Source organism: Pithys albifrons, chromosome 3, assembly GCF_047495875.1.
Source record: "Pithys albifrons albifrons isolate INPA30051 chromosome 3, PitAlb_v1, whole genome shotgun sequence".
NCBI lineage: Eukaryota > Metazoa > Chordata > Aves > Passeriformes > Thamnophilidae > Pithys > Pithys albifrons.
Window position 1 is genome coordinate 101,638,513 of NC_092460.1, and position 25,135 is coordinate 101,663,647.

A 25,135-nucleotide genomic window follows, 5' to 3' on the forward strand; every position below is an offset into this window, starting at 1 on the left:
CATGTTGTCTTTAGCAGCTTTTAGTAGGTTATACAGCAGTTTTGCAATTAGCCAGGATAGCTTGGTATTTCAGGAACTGAGAGAGTGACAGTCAGGGGTTACCCTTCTGCTCCAGCACTGCTGGCACACCGACCTGTCATGGCCAGAAAGGCTCAAAGATCTCTCACTGTTCGTGGTTCAGGTGTCTGGCAGTGGCTTCTTCTTTTGCTGTTCTTGGGGAGCGTTGTCTTCTAGAAACTCTGTATCTCAGGTGTAACACTTGCTTCTGTACCAGCTGCTTTTTCCTGGTGAGAGACTTAATACTTATTTAGCAAACTTGCAGTCCACAGAATAAACTCTTCCTGCTTTTCAGTGGTTATTAATAAGTTACACAAAAGTTGCAGACGCAGATTTCTCCTGGTGGGCACTGCTATTGGTTTACATTTTAAAATCTTTGAGGTTACGTTGTTCAAGTTCGCTGCTGTGAGTGGTGTGTTTGTTTGGTGTTTTTGTCTTTTTAGCAAATATATTAAAGCTTTTTTTATTTTAATGCAAATACTTTCTGACTTTTTGCTAAGGAAAGGCAGAAAGGAACATTTTTAAAATTTAATACTTTTTGTTTTCAATTACTGGGTTTGTTTCTGGCTGTACTTCTATTTAGGTGAGGTTTGCTTGTTTTGACTTACCTGGTGTGTTGGTAGCTCGGACTCCCGATACACTTAACCTAAATTTGATCAATATTTTGATTATTCTGGTTTGGTTTTACACAGTTTATACCTAAACTTAAAGCTTTCTTTTCTTCTTAAATTCAGTTTTACTTTGTTTAAATTAGATTACAGCTCCTAGATTTTTAACAAATCTTTCCCCAATGAGGGTCTGTATAAATTTGGTAAATAGAAAAACTGATGTACTCTATTTGCTTACTTAGGGTATTTCAAAAAAAAGTTTTTTCTGGTTGACCAGTAGCACACCTGTGACTTGAACACATTTAGTACTTTTAACAAAAACTGTAGTTCCAGTGTCAAGCAGCAACAGTTTTTTCTAATGTTTATATTTTTCTATTGGAGTGTTTACTACAGTTTTAAATACCACCACATCTATTGCATAAAACCCTTACATGTATTAAACAATTGCAAAACAAACATTTTAACTTTAGGTTTTATTTAGTGTGGAATGCTTACAGGTAATTTTTAGGCACTGCCACATTTTGGCTGGGTAATGCCTTCAACAACATGGTCTTAGATGTTTCAGGTTTTCAGTGACTTTTCTGAAAACAAATAAAACAACACAGAAAACAATAACTTCACACAAAACTCTTAACTTTTCTTTAAAAATAAGACAGACACTGAAAACTTTCAACTTTTCTGAAAACAGAACAAGAGCAATTTGTTCAGCAATTTGTGTCAAGTGAAATTTGAGGGTTGTTGGACTTACGGGTTCTGAGGTTTATTTTTTTCTTAGGAGTTTTCAAGGGGGGTTTTCTTTTATCCAGACTGCTGGGAACAGGGTTAGCAACATTTGAAACAGTCTATTTCATCTTTCTTGTAGTGGGTCTCCTGAAAAATTCTTAACATACACAATCACTAAAGGTACATAAATACAGTTTGCTAACACATAATGTTATTTTATTTAATAGAATTTTAATAAATTTTCTTGATTGGTTAATTTTGCACAGGAATGTTTCTGGTCACTTAGGAAAGAGATCCGTGAAAACTAAAAGGTAACAGAAATCTCCCCCCCCCGTTAGGAAATTAAAAGTCAATTTGCTGACTTTTACTTAATAGGCATCTTTTGTTTTGCTGCCGTGAGTGCCCCCAGAAACAGGACTTGGAGCCCAGTTAATGTAGGATAAGATAAAAAGGTACATTCTTTAATGGCCAGGGTTGGGGCTTTTAGGAATACATGATGACATCTTCGTGCTGCCCCCTTCTTCCTAGAACACTGATTTCCATGATTTATAATATTGCCCACCCAATGCCCAGTTTACACATCTCTCAGTCCAGCCCCAGTCCCACCCCTGTGCCATCCCCCAGGATTTGGGGACTGGGGTCACTGGGACCCCCTGTTCTTCATCAGCTCTTTTTCCTCGGGCTTTGGAGTTTTTCCAGTGTTCTCAGACTCAAGGTTGTTGGTTTATGTTTGGTCTTGTTTTGCAGACCTTTCTGATAGTTGTCAGCTCTTGTACCTCGAAGAGAGCCTAAATAGCTAAAAGAATTTGAGCTCCTGATCTGTGGTAGGGGTTGGGATGTATAAACAATGAACATGAGCTGTTACAAATATGAACACTACATTTGCTACAGTTACAAATATTTCTAAAATCTATAAAAATGAAAAATCAGAAAACCCCTTTGGCATCAGTTTATTGCTCTTTGTTGTATTTTGGTTCTAGTATTTGGGTTATTTCTCAAAGATGTTTTCCATTGAAATGTAACTTGTTTTATTGTTGTGAACAGGTTTGGCTTTACTACTCAGGTTTTTAATTTTTAGTGTGTTTTTTTCATGCTCAGTTTTGCAAAGTGCTAAACTACCTTTGTATGTAGAAACTAATTAACTTTTTTGTTACTATTATAATTTTTGTATTTTTCTTTGAAATCTGACTTTTGATACAGTATCTGTTTACCAGGTTTTTGTTTGTTTCTGGAACTAGGGCTGCTCTTTGCTTTTCACGGTTTTAGCAGCTTGTTTTGCTTTAGCATTGGCTTTTATGTCACTTACTTTTTGCACACTGGGTGTCCCCCACGCTCCTGGGGGGCTGTGAGGGCTACACGGACAGCGACAGGTGCCGTGAGGGCGGTTGGGGGGCTCGGCCGTGCCGTAGCTGTGCCCTTTCCCCGCCGCTCCCCTCAGCCCTGAGGCAGGGCAGGCGAAAGGTGCTTTGAACAGCTCCGATAAAAGCTTGTAGAGTCGCCCTGGGGCTCATTTTGGACTTTTAGAGACTAGGGAGTGTTGGACTACAGCATCAGAGCGCAGCAGGGTGTTTCGTGACAATTCTGAGGGAAAAGCTTATTGAACTGAGGCTTCATGAGGTAACTCAGCGGCCACAGAGTTTGATAAAGCTGAGAAAACTGCAAAAGGACACTTGAGATATTTGAGAGGAAAATCATTATGTAAAGTGTCAGGCCAGAAAGAAGATCTCTGAGAGAAAAATTGACTTACTGGGCTTTTCCTGAAACGGGAACATGTAAAAAAAAAGAGAGAGTGCCTATGGGGGACAAAAAAAACATTTTTCAGAGCAATCTGGCATAACTATTAGGGACAGAATAAACATCTTGGAGAGATATAAGCGTGGGGCCATCCTATTTAAAGACAAAATCAGAAGTACTTCAGGGAAGACATTGGTAGCATTTTCATAGCAGGCATCTGCAAGTTGGCAAGACAATTTAGGTAGGAGAAAGAATGGACATTTAAGCAGGCTGTGCTAAACTAGCATTCTGGATGTGTGCAGTTCTTTTAGTTGTAGAAACTAAACTTGCTGATGGGGTGAAGGAGACAGATTTTTCTGAAAAAAAAATTCACCATCCTAGGGAATGACTCCATAAATTAGGAATACTGTTTTACGTTCTTTCCAATCATGGAGTCAAAGTTTAACAAAGGATCTTGGACGTAATTTTCCTGTAAGAAGAGAAAAAGAATGGTAATAAGTACTTCACGCCGAGTCCAGCCACAGATTTTTCAAGCAGCAAACGGGTTAGAAGGCTGAAAAGGGAGGAAAACAAAAGAAAAGAGGATGAATCACATTAAAATTTTGGTGTGGGTTCAGGAGACAATATATAATGAAAACAAGTACTGCTCCAAGACTTAAGTCCTTGTACAGGAGTAGAGGTTAATAGAGAGACCTCAGGGCTAACCCTCTTCTCTTTATCTTGCAGAAGCTGTCGAGAAACAGATGGAGATGGACATCGAGGAAAGAGTGCAGAGGAGGATCAGCAGCATCGAGGTCAAGAGGGAGCACAAGACAGGCCTTCTGGGCAAACAACTGTCCCTGCCGTCATCGGGACAGACACACATGTTGAAGTGCAGCAGGAACCTTCAGGGTGCCCCGCTGGCTTTCATTGGGCGACCCCCCCGTAAACAGGGCTGGGTCTTTCCTTTGGTGTTTTTGGCCTTTTGCCACGGTTCTCCTTTGGCTGCCCAGGGAGAGCGGGAAACACTGTAAGGAGAGTGAGAGAGCCCTTCTCCACATCCCAGGGGCAAATGGAGGTATCCTGACTGCAGGCCACCGTGTCAGCGGAGCAGGGCTTCTTTGTTTCCCTTGGTGCCTTAGTGCCTGGTGGCGGCTGCTGGCCACGGTGACCCCCCTGTAGCCTGGGCATGTCACAGCCTGTGTTCGTTGTCCAGCCTTGAAGCCGCCCTGCGTAGTCAGGGGCTTGAGGTGTCTGGGCGGGCCAGGGCAAGTCTGAGGCCGTGTTCTCCCGCTGCTGGGCGTCAGGGATGGCTCGCCGCAGGTTGCTGCTCAGAGCTTGCTCCCTCTCCTGGGACGTTGCCCCTTTGTGTCTCTGTCTTGTCTTTGTCGGTGTGAGTGAGAGAGCGAGCGTGTCCCTTGGTCCCCCTATAAAAGCAGGTAGCGTAGCTTAGGCTTCCCAGGAGGGAAAGAGGGGCTCTGTGTAGGAAGCTGTGGGGTGCCATCCGTACTGCACAGCAGCAGGTGGCCGCCTTAGACATGGCCTGGCTTGTGCAGAGGCCACGAGGGCCTGGCAATGTGGAGGGGCTTAACAGCTGCCAACGAGCAGAGGACATGACATGGCCCAGCTACAAAGCGTCAGAGTGGACGACAGGCGCCAGCAGCCACAAAAGGTGGCAAGGCAATAAAGAAAGCCGTGCCCTGTTTTCAGGGTGGGCTGGGGTTGAGAGATGTCCATTTTCCCATCGGGGGTGAAAAACGGGATTCTCACCCTCCTTCCTGGGTTGCCCTCTCTCTTCAAACAGCCAACGAAGCACCGTTAGGAGGGAGGGTGTCTGGGTTCCCCCGAGGCGGAGAGAAGGAGCGTCCGCAGGCCTTTGGGCCCAGGGCCGCCCGTAAGTCTGGGCCAGTGCTCTGGAGTCCCGGGCACTTTGCAGACTAGCAGCGTCTCGAGCCCTCTGTAGTCAGAGGTGCAGCCTCGTTGGCCAGTGCTTTGTATGCCCAGCTTCCTTTGCCCAGAGGGCCTGGCTCCCAGCAGCAGACGGGGCGTCGCCGTGACCACTCAAGGTGAGGTTTGGAGAGGTTTGTGTAAGTGGGGGGCTCTGTGGGTGGGTTTGGAGTGACTTGGAGGTCTCCCTCTGGGGATGTAGGGTCCCGGTTTACTTCCTACGGAGGAGCTGGTGTTTCTCACACCTGCCTGTGTCCTCCTTCCTTTGCAGAAACCATGGGAGAAGAGAGCGGCGGCATCGTGCGGACGGCAGTGCTGACGTGGGAAAACGCGGAGGTGACACCAGTGAAAGTTGGAGCGTTGTGTGGAGCCGTGGGGGGGTGTGGTGGGAGTGGGCAGGTGATGGTGGCTTGGGGAGCTCGCTCTGGGTGCCCGTTTCACTGACTTGAAGGAGTTGGAGCTTCTCGGACTCAACTGTGTTATTCTCTTTGCTTGACGGAAGCCATCCGAGAAGAAAGCAGAGCCAGGAGCGTGGGACGGCGAGGCAAAAGAGTTCAGAAGAGGATCAGCAGCGTCGAGGTCAAGAGGGAGCACAAGAAAGGCCTTCTGGGCAAATGAACCTCTTTGCCATCACGGGGTCAGGCATACACGTAGGAGTGCGGAGGGCATCTTCAGGGTGCCCCCGCTGGCTTTGCGCTGGGTGACCCCCCCTGTAAACAGGGCTGGGTCTTTCCTTTGGTAGTGTTGGCCTTTTGCCACGGTTCTCCTTTGGCTGCCCAGAAAGAGGGGGACAACCCTGTAAGGAAGAGGGAGAGTCCCCTTGGCCACACCCGATAGGAGAATGCAGGTCTCCCGACCCCAGCCCACCCTGTAAACGGGGCAGGGCTTTTTTTTTTGCCTTGGCTCCTTTGTGCCTGCTGATGGCTGCTGGCCACTGTGACCCCCTGTAGCTGGGCCGCGTCACAGCCGCTGTTCTTTGGCCAGCCGTGAAGCCCTTGAGCGTAGTCAGGCCCTTGAGGCCTCTGTGCAGGCCAGGGCGAGTCTGAGGCCGTTGTCTCCTGCTTGTGGGCGGTAGGGATGGCTCGCCGCAGGTTGCTGCTCAGAGCTTGCTCCCTCTCCTGGGACGTTGCCCCTTTGTGTCTCTGTCTTGTCTTTGTCGGTGTGAGTGAGAGAGCGAGCGTGTCCCTTGGTCCCCCTAGAAAAGCAGGTAGCGTAGCTTAGGCTTCCCAGGAGGGAAAGAGGGGCTGTGTGCAACAACCGGGGCGTGCCCTGAAAACCCACAAACGGAGACACGGCCCAGCCTCGGCCCTTCTTTCTGAGGAGGCAGCAAAGCCTCTCGGTGACCCGCCTGTAGCCAGGGCCTGGGTCTGTGCCAGTGCTGCTGGTGACGTGCCAGCATGTGCCCGCCCTGTCTTCAGGGCTGGGGCCCTGTCCTCGCGACCTTAGGCCGTGGAGGGCATTGTTGGGGGTGCCGAGCCTAGAAGGGGCAGCCTTGTAAGCGGGGCTTTGTACGACCCCAGTGCTCGGCAGGCGGTTGGAGGGAGCCCCTGTAATCAGGTGGGTATTCCTGGCCCTGGCCGTTCCGAGGTCCAGGGCCGGGAGGTGTGCAGCTCCCTGTCCGTGGAGGAAGGCCCCCAGGCCTTAGGCCGTTAGCTGTTTTTCCTGGTACTGGAATCTTATTGCTATTAGTGCAGGGGGAAGCCGAGTCCTGTGGCTCCCTGGGTGTGCACCCGCCCGTAATCGGGGTCCGGGTCTGGGAGCCTCGGTGCTCCCTCAGCTGGCAGGCTGTGCGGGGCGACCGCCCCGTTAGCGGGGAGCGGGTCTGGGTGCCCTCGAGGCGGAGAGAAGGAGCCTCCGCAGGCCTGTGGGCCCAGGGCCGCCCGTAAGTCTGGGCCAGTGCCCTGGAGTCCCGGGCACTTTGCAGACTAGCAGCGTCTCGAGCCCTCTGTAGTCAGAGGTGCAGCCTCGTTGGCCAGTGCTTTGTATGCCCAGCTTCCTTTGCCCAGAGGGCCTGGCTCCCAGCAGCAGACGGGGCATCGCCGTGACCACTCAAGGTGAGGTTTGGAGAGGTTTGTGGCAATGGGGAGCTCTGTGGGTGGGTTTGGAGTGACTTGGAGGTCTCCCTCTGGGGATGTAGGGTCCCGGTTTACTTCCTACAGAGGAGCTGGTGTTTCTCACACCTGCCTGTGTCCTCCTTCCTTTGCAGAAACCATGGGAGAAGAGAGCGGCGGCATCGTGCGGACGGCAGTGCTGACGTGGGAAAACGCGGAGGTGACACCAGTGGAAGTTGGAGCGTTGTGTGGAGCCGTGGGGGGGTGTGGTGGGAGTGGGCAGGTGGTGGTGGCTTGGGGAGCTCGCTCTGGGTGCCCGTTTCACTGACTTGAAGGAGTTGGAGCTTCTCGGACTCAACTGTGTTATTCTCTTTGCTTGACGGAAGCCATCCGAGAAGAAAGCAGAGCCAGGAGCGTGGGACGGCGAGGCAAAAGAGTTCAGAAGAGGATCAGCAGCGTCGAGGTCAAGAGGGAGCACAAGAAAGGCCTTCTGGGCAAATGAACCTCTTTGCCATCACGGGGTCAGGCATACACGTAGGAGTGCGGAGGGCATCTTCAGGGTGCCCCCGCTGGCTTTGCGCTGGGTGACCCCCCCTGTAAACAGGGCTGGGTCTTTCCTTTGGTAGTGTTGGCCTTTTGCCACGGTTCTCCTTTGGCTGCCCAGAAAGAGGGGGACAACCCTGTAAGGAAGAGGGAGAGTCCCCTTGGCCACACCCAATAGGAGAATGCAGGTCTCCCGACCCCAGCCCACCCTGTAAACGGGGCAGGGCTTTTTTTTTTGCCTTGGCACCTTTGTGCCTGCTGACGGCTGCTGGCCACTGTGACCCCCTGTAGCTGGGCCGCGTCACAGCCGCTGTTCTTTGGCCAGCCGTGAAGCCCTTGAGCGTAGTCAGGCCCTTGAGGCCTCTGTGCAGGCCAGGGCGAGTCTGAGGCCGTTGTCTCCTGCTTGTGGGCGGTAGGGATGGCTCGCCGCAGGTTGCTGCTCAGAGCTTGCTCCCTCTCCTGGGACGCTGCCCCTTTGTGTCTCTGTCTTGTCTTTGTCGGTGTGAGTGAGAGAGCGAGCGTGTCCCTTGGTCCCCCTAGAAAAGCAGGTAGCGTAGCTTAGGCTTCCCAGGAGGGAAAGAGGGGCTGTGTGCAACAACCGGGGCGTGCCCTCAAAACCCACAAACGGAGACACGGCCCAGCCTCGGCCCTTCTTTCCGAGGAGGCAGCAAAGCCTCTCGGTGACCCGCCTGTAGCCAGGGCCTGGGTCTGTGCCAGTGCTGCTGGTGACGTGCCAGCATGTGCCCGCCCTGTCTTCAGGGCTGGGGCCCTGTCCTCGCGACCTTAGGCCGTGGAGGGCATTGTTGGGGGTGCCGAGCCTAGAAGGGGCAGCCTTGTAAGCGGGGCTTTGTACGACCCCAGTGCTCGGCGGGCGGTTGGAGGGAGCCCCTGTAATCAGGTGGGTATTCCTGGCCCTGGCCGTTCCGAGGTCCAGGGCCGGGAGGTGTGCAGCTCCCTGTCCGTGGAGGAAGGCCCCCAGGCCTTAGGCCGTTAGCTGTTTTTCCTGGTACTGGAATCTTATTGCTATTAGTGCAGGGGGAAGCCGAGTCCTGTGGCTCCCTGGGTGTGCACCCGCCCGTAATCGGGGTCCGGGTCTGGGAGCCTCGGTGCTCCCTCAGCTGGCAGGCTGTGCGGGGCGACCGCCCCGTTAGCGGGGAGCGGGTCTGGGTGCCCTCGAGGCGGAGAGAAGGAGCCTCCGCAGGCCTGTGGGCCCAGGGCCGCCCGTAAGTCTGGGCCAGTGCCCTGGAGTCCCGGGCACTTTGCAGACTAGCGGCGTCTCGAGCCCTCTGTAGTCAGAGGTGCAGCCTCGTTGGCCAGTGCTTTGTATGCCCAGCTTCCTTTGCCCAGAGGGCCTGGCTCCCAGCAGCAGACGGGGCATCGCCGTGACCACTCAAGGTGAGGTTTGGAGAGGTTTGTGGCAATGGGGAGCTCTGTGGGTGGGTTTGGAGTGACTTGGAGGTCTCCCTCTGGGGATGTAGGGTCCCGGTTTACTTCCTACGGAGGAGCTGGTGTTTCTCACACCTGCCTGTGTCCTCCTTCCTTTGCAGAAACCATGGGAGAAGAGAGCGGAGGCATCGTGCGGACGGCAGTGCTGACGTGGGAAAACGCGGAGGTGACACCAGTGGAAGTTGGAGCGTTGTGTGGAGCCGTGGAGGGGTGGTGGGAGTGGGGGCAGGTGGTGGTGGCTTGGGGAGCTCGCTCTGGGTGCCCGTTTCACTGACTTGAAGGAGTTGGAGCTTCTCGGACTCAACTGTGTTATTCTCTTTGCTTGACGGAAGCCATCCAAGAAGAAAGCAGAGCCAGGAGCGTGGGACGGCGAGGCAAAAGAGTTCAGAAGAGGATCAGCAGCGTCGAGGTCAAGAGGGAGCACAAGAAAGGCCTTCTGGGCAAATGAACCTCTTTGCCATCACGGGGTCAGGCATACACGTAGGAGTGCGGAGGGCATCTTCAGGGTGCCCCCGCTGGCTTTGCGCTGGGTGACCCCCCCTGTAAACAGGGCTGGGTCTTTCCTTTGGTAGTGTTGGCCTTTTGCCACGGTTCTCCTTTGGCTGCCCAGAAAGAGGGGGACAACCCTGTAAGGAAGAGGGAGAGTCCCCTTGGCCACACCCGATAGGAGAATGCAGGTCTCCTGACCCCAGCCCACCCTTTAAACAGGGCAGGGCTTTTTTTTTTGCCTTGGCTCCTTTGTGCCTGCTGACGGCTGCTGGCCACTGTGACCCCCTGTAGCTGGGCCGCGTCACAGCCGCTGTTCTTTGGCCAGCCGTGAAGCCCTTGAGCGTAGTCAGGCCCTTGAGGCCTCTGTGCAGGCCAGGGCGAGTCTGAGGCCGTTGTCTCCTGCTTGTGGGCAGTAGGGATGGCTCGCCGCAGGTTGCTGCTCAGAGCTTGCTCCCTCTCCTGGGACGTTGCCCCTTTGTGTCTCTGTCTTGTCTTTGTCGGTGTGAGTGAGAGAGCGAGCGTGTCCCTTGGTCCCCCTAGAAAAGCAGGTAGCGTAGCTTAGGCTTCCCAGGAGGGAAAGAGGGGCTGTGTGCAACAACCGGGGCGTGCCCTCAAAACCCACAAACGGAGACACGGCCCAGCCTCGGCCCTTCTTTCCGAGGAGGCAGCAAAGCCTCTCGGTGACCCGCCTGTAGCCAGGGCCTGGGTCTGTGCCAGTGCTGCTGGTGACGTGCCAGCATGTGCCCGCCCTGTCTTCAGGGCTGGGGCCCTGTCCTCGCGACCTTAGGCCGTGGAGGGCATTGTTGGGGGTGCCGAGCCTAGAAGGGGCAGCCTTGTAAGCGGGGCTTTGTACGACCCCAGTGCTCGGCGGGCGGTTGGAGGGAGCCCCTGTAATCAGGTGGGTATTCCTGGCCCTGGCCGTTCCGAGGTCCAGGGCCGAGAGGTGTGCAGCTCCCTGTCCGTGGAGGAAGGCCCCCAGGCCTTAGGACGTTAGCTGTTTTTCCTGGTACTGGAATCTTATTGCTATTAGTGCAGGGGGAAGCCGAGTCCTGTGGCTCCCTGGGTGTGCACCCGCCCGTAATCTGGGTCTGGGTCTGGGAGCCTCGGTGCTCCCTCAGCTGGCAGGCTGTGCGGGGCGACCGCCCCGTTAGCGGGGAGCGGGTCTGGGTGCCCTCGAGGCGGAGAGAAGGAGCCTCCGCAGGCCTTTGGGCCCAGGGCCGCCCGTAAGTCTGGGCCAGTGCCCTGGAGTCCCGGGCACTTTGCAGACTAGCAGCGTCTCGAGCCCTCTGTAGTCAGAGGTGCAGCCTCGTTGGCCAGTGCTTTGTATGCCCAGCTTCCTTTGCCCAGAGGGCCTGGCTCCCAGCAGCAGACGGGGCATCGCCGTGACCACTCAAGGTGAGGTTTGGAGAGGTTTGTGGCAATGGGGAGCTCTGTGGGTGGGTTTGGAGTGACTTGGAGGTCTCCCTCTGGGGATGTAGGGTCCCGGTTTACTTCCTACGGAGGAGCTGGTGTTTCTCACACCTGCCTGTGTCCTCCTTCCTTTGCAGAAACCATGGGAGAAGAGAGCGGAGGCATCGTGCGGACGGCAGTGCTGACGTGGGAAAACGCGGAGGTGACACCAGTGGAAGTTGGAGCGTTGTGTGGAGCCGTGGAGGGGTGGTGGGAGTGGGGGCAGGTGGTGGTGGCTTGGGGAGCTCGCTCTGGGTGCCCGTTTCACTGACTTGAAGGAGTTGGAGCTTCTCGGACTCAACTGTGTTATTCTCTTTGCTTGACGGAAGCCATCCGAGAAGAAAGCAGAGCCAGGAGCGTGGGACGGCGAGGCAAAAGAGTTCAGAAGAGGATCAGCAGCGTCGAGGTCAAGAGGGAGCACAAGAAAGGCCTTCTGGGCAAATGAACCTCTTTGCCATCACGGGGTCAGGCATACACGTAGGAGTGCGGAGGGCATCTTCAGGGTGCCCCCGCTGGCTTTGCGCTGGGTGACCCCCCCTGTAAACAGGGCTGGGTCTTTCCTTTGGTAGTGTTGGCCTTTTGCCACGGTTCTCCTTTGGCTGCCCAGAAAGAGGGGGACAACCCTGTAAGGAAGAGGGAGAGTCCCCTTGGCCACACCCAATAGGAGAATGCAGGTCTCCCGACCCCAGCCCACCCTGTAAACGGGGCAGGGCTTTTTTTTTTGCCTTGGCACCTTTGTGCCTGCTGACGGCTGCTGGCCACTGTGACCCCCTGTAGCTGGGCCGCGTCACAGCCGCTGTTCTTTGGCCAGCCGTGAAGCCCTTGAGCGTAGTCAGGCCCTTGAGGCCTCTGTGCAGGCCAGGGCGAGTCTGAGGCCGTTGTCTCCTGCTTGTGGGCGGTAGGGATGGCTCGCCGCAGGTTGCCGCTCAGAGCTTGCTCCCTCTCCTGGGACGCTGCCCCTTTGTGTCTCTGTCTTGTCTTTGTCGGTGTGAGTGAGAGAGCGAGCGTGTCCCTTGGTCCCCCTAGAAAAGCAGGTAGCGTAGCTTAGGCTTCCCAGGAGGGAAAGAGGGGCTGTGTGCAACAACCGGGGCGTGCCCTCAAAACCCACAAACGGAGACACGGCCCAGCCTCGGCCCTTCTTTCCGAGGAGGCAGCAAAGCCTCTCGGTGACCCGCCTGTAGCCAGGGCCTGGGTCTGTGCCAGTGCTGCTGGTGACGTGCCAGCATGTGCCCGCCCTGTCTTCAGGGCTGGGGCCCTGTCCTCGCGACCTTAGGCCGTGGAGGGCATTGTTGGGGGTGCCGAGCCTAGAAGGGGCAGCCTTGTAAGCGGGGCTTTGTACGACCCCAGTGCTCGGCGGGCGGTTGGAGGGAGCCCCTGTAATCAGGTGGGTATTCCTGGCCCTGGCCGTTCCGAGGTCCAGGGCCGGGAGGTGTGCAGCTCCCTGTCCGTGGAGGAAGGCCCCCAGGCCTTAGGCCGTTAGCTGTTTTTCCTGGTACTGGAATCTTATTGCTATTAGTGCAGGGGGAAGCCGAGTCCTGTGGCTCCCTGGGTGTGCACCCGCCCGTAATCGGGGTCCGGGTCTGGGAGCCTCGGTGCTCCCTCAGCTGGCAGGCTGTGCGGGGCGACCGCCCCGTTAGCGGGGAGCGGGTCTGGGTGCCCTCGAGGCGGAGAGAAGGAGCCTCCGCAGGCCTGTGGGCCCAGGGCCGCCCGTAAGTCTGGGCCAGTGCCCTGGAGTCCCGGGCACTTTGCAGACTAGCAGCGTCTCGAGCCCTCTGTAGTCAGAGGTGCAGCCTCGTTGGCCAGTGCTTTGTATGCCCAGCTTCCTTTGCCCAGAGGGCCTGGCTCCCAGCAGCAGACGGGGCATCGCCGTGACCACTCAAGGTGAGGTTTGGAGAGGTTTGTGGCAATGGGGAGCTCTGTGGGTGGGTTTGGAGTGACTTGGAGGTCTCCCTCTGGGGATGTAGGGTCCCGGTTTACTTCCTACAGAGGAGCTGGTGTTTCTCACACCTGCCTGTGTCCTCCTTCCTTTGCAGAAACCATGGGAGAAGAGAGCGGCGGCATCGTGCGGACGGCAGTGCTGACGTGGGAAAACGCGGAGGTGACACCAGTGGAAGTTGGAGCGTTGTGTGGAGCCGTGGGGGGGTGTGGTGGGAGTGGGCAGGTGGTGGTGGCTTGGGGAGCTCGCTCTGGGTGCCCGTTTCACTGACTTGAAGGAGTTGGAGCTTCTCGGACTCAACTGTGTTATTCTCTTTGCTTGACGGAAGCCATCCGAGAAGAAAGCAGAGCCAGGAGCGTGGGACGGCGAGGCAAAAGAGTTCAGAAGAGGATCAGCAGCGTCGAGGTCAAGAGGGAGCACAAGAAAGGCCTTCTGGGCAAATGAACCTCTTTGCCATCACGGGGTCAGGCATACACGTAGGAGTGCGGAGGGCATCTTCAGGGTGCCCCCGCTGGCTTTGCGCTGGGTGACCCCCCCTGTAAACAGGGCTGGGTCTTTCCTTTGGTAGTGTTGGCCTTTTGCCACGGTTCTCCTTTGGCTGCCCAGAAAGAGGGGGACAACCCTGTAAGGAAGAGGGAGAGTCCCCTTGGCCACACCCGATAGGAGAATGCAGGTCTCCCGACCCCAGCCCACCCTGTAAACGGGGCAGGGCTTTTTTTTTTGCCTTGGCACCTTTGTGCCTGCTGACGGCTGCTGGCCACTGTGACCCCCTGTAGCTGGGCCGCGTCACAGCCGCTGTTCTTTGGCCAGCCGTGAAGCCCTTGAGCGTAGTCAGGCCCTTGAGGCCTCTGTGCAGGCCAGGGCGAGTCTGAGGCCGTTGTCTCCTGCTTGTGGGCGGTAGGGATGGCTCGCCGCAGGTTGCTGCTCAGAGCTTGCTCCCTCTCCTGGGACGCTGCCCCTTTGTGTCTCTGTCTTGTCTTTGTCGGTGTGAGTGAGAGAGCGAGCGTGTCCCTTGGTCCCCCTAGAAAAGCAGGTAGCGTAGCTTAGGCTTCCCAGGAGGGAAAGAGGGGCTGTGTGCAACAACCGGGGCGTGCCCTCAAAACCCACAAACGGAGACACGGCCCAGCCTCGGCCCTTCTTTCCGAGGAGGCAGCAAAGCCTCTCGGTGACCCGCCTGTAGCCAGGGCCTGGGTCTGTGCCAGTGCTGCTGGTGACGTGCCAGCATGTGCCCGCCCTGTCTTCAGGGCTGGGGCCCTGTCCTCGCGACCTTAGGCCGTGGAGGGCATTGTTGGGGGTGCCGAGCCTAGAAGGGGCAGCCTTGTAAGCGGGGCTTTGTACGACCCCAGTGCTCGGCGGGCGGTTGGAGGGAGCCCCTGTAATCAGGTGGGTATTCCTGGCCCTGGCCGTTCCGAGGTCCAGGGCCGGGAGGTGTGCAGCTCCCTGTCCGTGGAGGAAGGCCCCCAGGCCTTAGGCCGTTAGCTGTTTTTCCTGGTACTGGAATCTTATTGCTATTAGTGCAGGGGGAAGCCGAGTCCTGTGGCTCCCTGGGTGTGCACCCGCCCGTAATTGGGGTCCGGGTCTGGGAGCCTCGGTGCTCCCTCAGCTGGCAGGCTGTGCGGGGCGACCGCCCCGTTAGCGGGGAGCGGGTCTGGGTGCCCTCGAGGCGGAGAGAAGGAGCCTCCGCAGGCCTGTGGGCCCAGGGCCGCCCGTAAGTCTGGGCCAGTGCCCTGGAGTCCCGGGCACTTTGCAGACTAGCGGCGTCTCGAGCCCTCTGTAGTCAGAGGTGCAGCCTCGTTGGCCAGTGCTTTGTATGCCCAGCTTCCTTTGCCCAGAGGGCCTGGCTCCCAGCAGCAGACGGGGCATCGCCGTGACCACTCAAGGTGAGGTTTGGAGAGGTTTGTGGCAATGGGGAGCTCTGTGGGTGGGTTTGGAGTGACTTGGAGGTCTCCCTCTGGGGATGTAGGGTCCCGGTTTACTTCCTACGGAGGAGCTGGTGTTTCTCACACCTGCCTGTGTCCTCCTTCCTTTGCAGAAACCATGGGAGAAGAGAGCGGAGGCATCGTGCGGACGGCAGTGCTGACGTGGGAAAACGCGGAGGTGACACCAGTGGAAGTTGGAGCGTTGTGTGGAGCCGTGGAGGGGTGGTGGGAGTGGGGGCAGGTGGTGGTGGCTTGGGGAGCTCGCTCTGGGTGCCCGTTTCACTGACTTGAAGGAGTTGGAGCTTCTCGGACTCAACTGTGTTATTCTCTTTGCTTGACGGAAGCCATCCAAGAAGAAAGCAGAGCCAGGAGCGTGGGACGGCGAGGCAAAAGAGTTCAGAAGAGGATCAGCAGCGTCGAGGTCAAGAGGGAGCACAAGAAAGGCCTTCTGGGCAAATGAACCTCTTTGCCATCACGGGGTCAGGCATACACGTAGGAGTGCGGAGGGCATCTTCAGGGTGTCCCCGCTGGCTTTGCGCTGGGTGACCCCCCCTGTAAACAGGGCTGGGTCTTTCCTTTGGTAGTGTTGGCCTTTTGCCACGGTTCTCCTTTGGCTGCCCAGAAAGAGGGGGACAACCCTGTAAGGAAGAGGGAGAGTCCCCTTGGCCACACCCGATAGGAGAATGCAGGTCTCCTGACCCCAGCCCACCCTTTAAACAGGGCAGGGCTTTTTTTTTTGCCTTGGCTCCTTTGTGCCTGCTGATGGCTGCTGGCCACTGTGACCCCCTGTAGCTGGGCCGCGTCACAGCCGCTGTTCTTTGGCCAGCCGTGAAGCCCTTGAGCGTAGTCAGGCCCTTGAGGCCTCTGTGCAGGCCAGGGCGAGTCTGAGGCCGTTGTCTCCTGCTTGTGGGCAGTAGGGATGGCTCGCCGCAGGTTGCTGCTCAGAGCTTGCTCCCTCTCCTGGGACGTTGCCCCTTTGTGTCTCTGTCTTGTCTTTGTCGGTGTGAGTGAGAGAGCGAGCGTGTCCCTTGGTCCCCCTAGAAAAGCAGGTAGCGTAGCTTAGGCTTCCCAGGAGGGAAAGAGGGGCTGTGTGCAACAACCGGGGCGTGCCCTCAAAACCCACAAACGGAGACACGGCCCAGCCTCGGCCCTTCTTTCCGAGGAGGCAGCAAAGCCTCTCGGTGACCCGCCTGTAGCCAGGGCCTGGGTCTGTGCCAGTGCTGCTGGTGACGTGCCAGCATGTGCCCGCCCTGTCTTCAGGGCTGGGGCCCTGTCCTCGCGACCTTAGGCCGTGGAGGGCATTGTTGGGGGTGCCGAGCCTAGAAGGGGCAGCCTTGTAAGCGGGGCTTTGTACGACCCCAGTGCTCGGCGGGCGGTTGGAGGGAGCCCCTGTAATCAGGTGGGTATTCCTGGCCCTGGCCGTTCCGAGGTCCAGGGCCGGGAGGTGTGCAGCTCCCTGTCCGTGGAGGAAGGCCCCCAGGCCTTAGGCCGTTAGCTGTTTTTCCTGGTACTGGAATCTTATTGCTATTAGTGCAGGGGGAAGCCGAGTCCTGTGGCTCCCTGGGTGTGCACCCGCCCGTAATCGGGGTCCGGGTCTGGGAGCCTCGGTGCTCCCTCAGCTGGCAGGCTGTGCGGGGCGACCGCCCCGTTAGCGGGGAGCGGGTCTGGGTGCCCTCGAGGCGGAGAGAAGGAGCCTCCGCAGGCCTTTGGGCCCAGGGCCGCCCGTAAGTCTGGGCCAGTGCCCTGGAGTCCCGGGCACTTTGCAGACTAGCAGCGTCTCGAGCCCTCTGTAGTCAGAGGTGCAGCCTCGTTGGCCAGTGCTTTGTATGCCCAGCTTCCTTTGCCCAGAGGGCCTGGCTCCCAGCAGCAGACTGGGCATCGCCGTGACCACTCAAGGTGAGGTTTGGAGAGGTTTGTGGCAATGGGGAGCTCTGTGGGTGGGTTTGGAGTGACTTGGAGGTCTCCCTCTGGGGATGTAGGGTCCCGGTTTACTTCCTACAGAGGAGCTGGTGTTTCTCACACCTGCCTGTGTCCTCCTTCCTTTGCAGAAACCATGGGAGAAGAGAGCGGAGGCATCGTGCGGACGGCAGTGCTGACGTGGGAAAACGCGGAGGTGACACCAGTGGAAGTTGGAGCGTTGTGTGGAGCTGTGGGGGGGTGTGGTGGGAGTGGGCAGGTGATGGTGGCTTGGGGAGCTCGCTCTGGGTGCCCGTTTCACTGACTTGAAGGAGTTGGAGCTTCTCGGACTCAACTGTGTTATTCTCTTTGCTTGACGGAAGCCATCCGAGAAGAAAGCAGAGCCAGGAGCGCGGGACGGCGAGGCAGAAGAGTTCAGAAGAGGATCAGCAGCGTCGAGGTCAAGAGGGTACAAGAAAGGCTGTCCTGACAAACTCTCCCGGCCATCACCGGGACAGGCATACACGTAGGAGTGCGGTGGGCACCTTCAGGGTGGCTTTGTGCTGGGCAACTCTCCATGTAAACGGGGTTTGGTGTTATTGGCCTTTTGCCACGGTTCTCCTTTGGCTGCCCATAGAGAGGGGGCGACCTTGGAAGGAGGGTGAGAGTCCGCTTGGCCTCACCTGATAGGCGAATGCAGTTCTCCGGACTGCAGCCCACCGTGTAAACAACAGGGCTTTTTTTTCTTTGCCTTGGCACCTTGAGCCTGGTGGCGGCTGCTGGCCACGGTGACCCCCCTGTAGCCTGGGCATGTCACAGCCTGTGTTCGTTGTCCAGCCTTGAAGCCGCCCTGCGTAGTCAGGGGCTTGAGGTGTCTGGGCAGGCCAGGGCAAGTCTGAGGCCGTGTTCTCCCGCTGCTGGGCGTCAGGAATGGCTCGCCACAGGTTGCTGCTCAGAGCTTGCTCCCTCTCCTGGGACGTTGCCCCTTTGTGTCTCTGTCTTGTCTTTGTCGGTGTGAGTGAGAGAGCGAGCGTGTCCCTTTGTCCCCCTAGAAAAGCAGGTAGCGTAGCTTAGGCTTCCCAGGAGGGAAAGAGGGGCTCTGTGTAGGAAGCTGTGGGGTGCCATCCGTACTGCACAGCAGCAGAAGGCAATGCTCTCAGACTTGGCCTGGCTTGTGGAGGGGCTTCGAGGCTGGCCAGAGAGCAGAGGCTAGCCTCAGCCCTTCTTTCCGAGGAGGCAGCAAAGCCTCTCGGTGGCCCACCTGTAGCCTTGGTCCCTTGGTTTCTCTTGGACTCCTGTTCTGTGTCACTGGGTCCCTGAGGATGTTGGGGCTTCTTGGGGGTTTCTCTAGGACACTGTAAGTTCCTGGCGGTCCCCGGGTCTCTGGGGCTGGCAGAGTGCAGCTGTGCTCTGCAGAGAAGAAGTGGAGCACTGAGAGACTCAAGCAAATAAGAAAACCATTCCTGATGTGTAAATTATGTACATATGTAGAGTGTCTTAAGTTTAGAGCCTTTATGTTTGTTTAAATAGAAATTGTGTTCTTATAAAGAGCATCTGAAAAATAAAAATCATTGACTTCATTTAAAACAAAAATGTTATGCAAAGATTGTCATCTTTCCAGAGGCTACTTTTTCCTTTAAGTTTCCACAAATCCTGTTCTGAAAAATACTTTGTGCCCATGCTCAGTAGTCCTCTACTGCTGTCAATTGCTCCATGGTTACCTGGAATGTGTATAACTTCTTCTGTGTAATACATTGTATGCAATTATTTATATCATCACGTTGCTTTGACACTGGGTATAAAGATGTACTGTTGCAATTGGCTTTCATCAAGGTTACTTATTTTGACAATAAAATGATCATCTCGCTCCAAAGGAACTGGTAAAACATTCAACTGTGTGAAAATTTTGTGAGCTCAAGAGTACGCACATTGGAATGGAACCTGACCTTTAAGAAGCAGCTGGGCTGCACTCCAAGTGGAGCAGGTAAAAAGTGGTTTGCGTTCAGAATATCAACTCAGAAGACTGTTTTTCAAAAGGGAACTCCAAACTCAATGCTGAATTCTTTACAATGACAACGTGTGCTGATGGTGCACGTGTTCATGGCAGCACTTCCTAATTTCCAAATACCTGCGATTTTCTAGTAATGGTTTCCCCCTGAACTCTGGATCTTCTTTTCTTTTGTTAGTTGATTAAATCCACTCTGTGTAGGGATTTGGTTTAGAGGGTTTTCTGCTGGGTTCTTTTTTGAGGTTTTTTTGGTTGGTTTTCTGCTGTCATGCCTTACATTAGCGTGGCTACAGATGTCAAGAACAATGAGGGCGAAAAGAATCTTGAAGCATTTATATTGTAGTAAATAGTCAAAGGCTGCACTCTCCACTAAATACCGTGTAAGAATATTGTTTTCAAAAAAGCATAGAATTTCAAGGTCAATAAAGAAGAAAACTGTAGAAAATCTGTTGATTCGTTCATCTTTACACTAGTGACTTGATCTTGGGGTCCAAGGCATGGGGCAGCTGTAGCAGCCTCGGGTAAAGAGCTGTTTCCACGTGTGCCCTACTTTTTTTAGGGTAGTTATAGCAATTTGCATAATGAGTGCCATTTATGTTTGTGGGGTGGTATAAATGAGGATGTAAAAACATCCCATTTGTAACATGCACAGTTCCTTTGGACAGCGGACAGTGTTTTTTCTGAACTCTTGGGATTGATGGAGTACGCTCAGAAATGCCTGCTCTGAAAAGTTGTTTCAATAAACTCATCTGGTGAAGGAGTTGTTGGGGCTGCAACTCGGGAAGCTTTGTTCCTTTAGGAAGGGAGCAAAGGCAATTCCGTGGGTGCCGGCCGACTTTCCACATGTCAGCCCAAAAAGCTGCTGGTGCTGGCAGCAAACAGTCTGTGTGGGGGAGGTAAAGGCCGGGCGGCTCCTGACTGGCACTGCTTGTGGGAGCTTTGGCACGGGAACCTGGAGACCAGGTGAGAAGAGCCGAAATCAACCTAAAAATGGTAACGAAGAAACCAATACAAATAACATAAAATAATAAATCAAATAGGAGGTTTTGTTGGTGGCCGACGGCGGGAGTGGAAGCCGCGGCTGTAGGAAAAGCGCCGTTCCCCCCGCGCCCGTCGATCCACCGACTTCCCGCTCGGGCCCCGGGCGGCATGCGGGGGGGGGAACGAAGGCGCTCGGCTGAGCTGCAGTTCTCGGTCGTGTCCGCAAGGCGGCGCCGGCGAGGCAGACGGGGGGCGGCCGAGGGCGGGATTCGAACCGGCGTTTGGGGAGAGAGAGCCGCGTCCCAGGCGGGCGCCTTGACCGCTCGGCCAGCGGGGCGGGGGCGTGGTCACGGTGGGGCGTGTCCAGCCGGTGCGGGATGGGCGCGGCCACGGGGGGTCGGCACCGCGCTTCGCGCCCTTTAACATTCAAAAAATATGACGAAAACTACATGAAAAATCTAAGAGTCCCCCCAGTGGGGTGCCGCGCCGCCGGCGGGGAGGGGGAGCGAGCAGAGGGCTGGATCCGACGAGACTGACAGGCGCGCCCGCCGGTGGGTGCCGTTCTGCCGGCGGGAAGGCGGAGCTAGCTGGGGGCTGTGCCGCCTCCGGCTTCGCCGCTCTGCCCTCTCTGCTCGCTCCCGGCACGACCCCCGCCCCTCCGCCCCCCCGCCACACGCGGCCCGAGCGGGCCCGAAGCCTCCGCGGCGCGGCCCTGGCCCGGCGCTCCGGGGAACGAGGGGGCTGCGGGCGGCGGGCCCAGCCAAGGAGCCCCTCGGGGCAGCTTAACATTGCAAGTTGCTCGGGCCTCCCCCAGCTCTCCATTTCTTCTCTGCAGAACACAGCTGGACTCTGGCTGCCCCGGGAGAACTGGAGACCCCGAGTACCTCCCGGGGACCGCCACGATTCTCGCAGGGACTTAAAACGCTCCCCGCCCCACCGCCCCCGTCCCACTCCGAGACTTCCAGGTACCTCCATGGTCCTACAGGAACCCCCAAGGACCCCCAACGCCCCCAGGAGACCCCCCAGGGACTCCCACCATCTCCCGGAAGCCTTCTGGGACACTCGTGGACACAGAAGGAACACCAGAGACGCCAAACAGCCCCCGGGATCTACCGGGACTTCCTTTTTTTTATGGATTTGGTTTGCATACTTTCCTGTATTTTTTATTTTACAAAGCCTGCAAAATAAAACGAGGCGCCGCAAAGCCTTCTGGGTTCCACCGACGCTTCCGGGACTCATTCCTTTGTCATGTCGGTTTCCTCAAATTTTTAATTTTATTTTTAATTTTATTTCTTTTATTCCGTTTTTACCATTACGGGCCGTGCAGGGCGGGCACGCCCCCGCCTTGCTGGCCACGCCCCCGCCCCGCTGGCCGAGCGGTCAAGGCGCCCGCCTGGGACGCGGCTCTCTCTCCCCAATCGCCGGTTCGAATCCCTCCCTCGGCCGCCCCCGTCTGCCTCGCCGGCGCCGCCTGGCGGACACGGCCGGGAACTGCACCGCAGTCCAGCCCCCACCACCACGAATGCCCGCCGGGACCCGAGCGGCGAAGGCGCTGCACGGGCCGGGGAGCGGCTCTTTCTCTGCAGCCGAGCCTTCCACTCCCACCGTCGCCCAATAGCGAAAGCTCTTATTTTATTTTTTATTTTATGTCATTTTTGGTTGCTCTTTTGTCACACTTGTTAGCTTTATCTTTTTAAATTTTGATTTTTTAAATTGATTTTTTTGTACTTAATTAATTAATTTTTCTCCTTTTTTGGAGAGTTTGCAGGCACAGAGCCTGCAGCACAGACACAGCTGAGGGCTCAGGGACACTCAGCAGGCACAGACACAGCAGCACAGACACAGCTGAGGGCTCAGGGACACTCAGCAGGCACAGAACCTGCAGCACAGACACAGCTGAGGGCTCAGGGACACTCAGCAGGCACAGACAGAGCAGCACAGACACAGCAGAGGGCTCAGGGACACTCAGCAGGCACAGAACCTGCAGCACAGACACAGCAGAGGGCTCAGGGACACTCAGCATCCACAGAACCTGCAGCACAGACACAGCAGAGGGCTCAGGGACACTCAGCAGGCACAGAACCTGCAGCACAGACACAGCAGAGGGCTCAGGGACACTCAGCATCCACAGAACCTGCAGCACAGACACAGCTGAGGGCTCAGGGACACTCAGCAGGCACAGACAGAGCAGCACAGACACAGCAGAGGGCTCAAGGACACTCAGCATGCACAGACAGAGCAGCACAGACACAGCAGAGGGCTCGGGGACACTCAGCAGGCACAGACAGAGCAGCACAGACAGAGCAGAGGGCTCAGGGACACTCAGCCACTGCCATGGCTCTTCATGCACAGGGCACAAGCTCAGACACTCTGAGAGCAGCAGTTATGGAGGGAGAAACAGCTCATCTCTCAGACAATCTTTACTTACCCAAATCTTGAACAAAACAAACACTATCTGGGGTAAGAGTTAGCTGTGCACTCAAAATGTCTAATTTTATATGAGCTGCCTGAATCTCCCAAGTCCATGCAACTGAACAGGAGACAACCATTAGTTATAGGCCATCAAGGAGATAAATCTTCATCTTTAAAATAGCATATATTTGAGCTGATTGCTAAACTAAGTGCTGTGAAAAATAAGGCCTTTCTGAGGTTACCAGGAAAACCTTACAAAAGCCAAGTTCCAATGAACAAGAAGACACAGCAAGATCTTGCCTTCTGCCTACAACACACTTCATTTTGCTGATTAACAAACCTTAGCAAGAGACCATTCTCACAGAGGCATTTCTTCTCTGCTGAATGCAGCCCAGGGATGCAGAGCCCAAGCCACCTACCCTGCCTGGGCACGCTGTGAACAGTTTGTGCAGAGACTGGGCCAGCTGGATCCTGGGATTGTTCACCATTTGCCCCACAGGATCATGTTCTTCCTTCCCAGCAAAGGCCAGCTGGGAGAATGCAGTCTGATAGCCTGGAGTATCCTCTGTGTCAATGAAGTGCTCCTTGTCAGGGGTCGTGTCATCCTCAGGCAGCTCGAACAAGCCAAGGAGGGAGGGCCTGCAGCAAAGGAATCCTGGGGGGAGAGGGGAGGGGAACAGTGAACAGGTGAGGACAGCCTGTGCTTCACAAGAACGCTCAGATTACCTGGAACCCCTTTGCAGGGACTTGCTTAACTCCTGGCACCGTCCCTGTCCCAGGGAAGCTGCACTAGGACTGTGGGTCTGGGTCCTTTCCAGGCACAATGCAGCTGCTCATATTAACAGCATCAGCAATGCCCTCATTTTTTAGCAGCTCAAATTGCTGTGATACAAACCCAAGAATAGCAATTCTTTTCCAGATTACAGTTTTTCTCTAAGTACATTCAAAAAGAGTTCTAGTCCTGGATCCGGTTACTGTCATTCAATTTGGGCTACCTGAGCCCCCAGACTGCTGGACTGCCTTTCAGTCTCCAGAGCTTTCCCCCAGATTCCACTTTCAGGCTAAGACACTACAGCCTGTCAGGTTGTGAGTATTCTCAGGCCTCCTGACTAGGACAGTTACAAGTCAAAAGTGGGCCCAGCTTTCCAGAAGGAATGCAAGCTGACAGTAGCCTAATTCCCTTCAGTGGAGCTCTACTCAGCCAAATCCAGGCTCAAACACATCTCAAACCAGCTCTGCCATTTGCTTTGAAAACACACTTCCCTTTGTGCAGTGAAGGATGAAAAGGTATGAAAAGCCTCAAGCTGAGTCTCACCACAACAGTGGGCCTGAAGAAATGCCAAAGGAGTTTATTGGAGGGGCCTATTCTGGTGAAAGCTCCTACTTTCCAGACCTCCAACAGCATCACCAGCAGACCCTGAGGAAGTGTGGCACCTACCACGGCTTGGGGTACTCAGTGTCCATCACGGGAGGACATTCTGTTAATGTCTTGGTGATGCCAACAGCACGGATCTGCTTTTCAACTTGTCCCAGACTCTTTCTGGATTTCAGGAATCATCATTTTCTCCAAGCCCGTTTCAAACATCCTAGTATGACAGTTAGAGAAAAAGTATCAGAACGATTTATCACCCTATGGTGACCAAAGAAAAGCAGAAACCACACAAAGCACCAGGAAACAGAGAACACAAGACAATTTGTTTCTTAACAATTGCTGCCCTCTTACATAGATGTTTGCACATACAAACTTTTTACAAAGGATAAAAACCAGAGACAGCAATCCTTCCCTTTTATGACCCGCTCAGGAGATCAGTAACTTGAACTATCAGTGAGGAACTGTGGGCAGAAAATCAGAAATGAACCCCAAAAGGAGAGGCACCCGGGCAGTCAGATTAGCGCCAAACCTCCTTTGCCATTTCAGCCAGAGAGACAACTCTTTCCTGCTTCAAAGGCAAAAACTGCACAGCAGCCTGAAATACAACCCAAGCCAACAGAACACACTCCCTTTGGCTGTATGCTGCCAAGTATTTCCTGCAGAGCTCATGCCCCATTTCCTGTGCCATACTAGTTAATGAAGAGGAGAAAGCAACGAGAAAAAGGATGAAGTAAAACTCCAGATGAAAACAAGAGAATTGCTTTAGAGTCAGCAGCAAAATGCATTCTAAGAAGGAGACAGAAAGGGCAGCCTTCATAAATGTTCCCTTTTACTGAAGGGCATTAAGTTGCTGCTCCAAAGTTTGCCTAAAAACTGCTCATCTTCTCGGGCACCACAACACTGAAACGTGGAACGCTGGAAGCACCACTTCCATTTGGTTGGTGGAACACCATTGGAAGAACCCTGTAATTCTTGCTCCTCTACAGGAGGCATCAAGCAGATTTTAAAGGATTAATAACAGACCTTGTGTGATCTGTGTAGAGATAACATCACGAATTTCATCAGCATGGCCATCTGCCTGGGGATGATTTCAACAATGTGTCACAGCTTTGACAGAGGAACGTAAACCCTTCCTCAGAACTTTATTCCCATGAAGGCCAAAATGACACAAAAGCATGGAATGTTTCCCAGCATGAACACAAACTGCAGAGAGCAGTGGTCAGAATGGCTGTGCTGTGTGGCAGGGCAAGTGTGTTGCTATTAGCTGGAGATTAAATGGAGACACTTTCAGACAAGTAACGACATCACACACACCAGGAAAGGAGGAGAACTACACAAGTCCTTTAGTTCCATTCCCTCAGTTTTCATGGAGTGTCACCTGCTGTGGCCACTGCCCTTTATGTCCCCTTGACTACAGAGCATTTGGAGCAAGTCCCTGGAGCCACCAGAGTCCCACCCATGTACAGGATGCCTGATCTGTGCAACTGCACACTCTGAACCACTCGTGTCACACTGGAGCTTTTCAGAGCAAGGAACTTACTTTTGATAAGTTTTGTTGGTTTGGAACTTGGAAGTCTTTGGAATA

The 25,135-nt window shown here is 55.0% G+C and overlaps 1 long non-coding RNA gene across 1 annotated transcript; it reads right to left on the reverse strand.

The window, feature by feature from the left end:
- Nucleotides 1–22,168: 22,168 nt before the first annotated feature.
- Nucleotides 22,169–25,135, reverse strand: LOC139669628 (uncharacterized). The gene is made up of 3 exons (XR_011697284.1): nucleotides 25,091–25,135; nucleotides 23,617–23,764; nucleotides 22,169–22,833 (listed from the first exon to the last, which is right to left on the reverse strand). It is a non-coding gene; the product is annotated as an uncharacterized lncRNA (long non-coding RNA).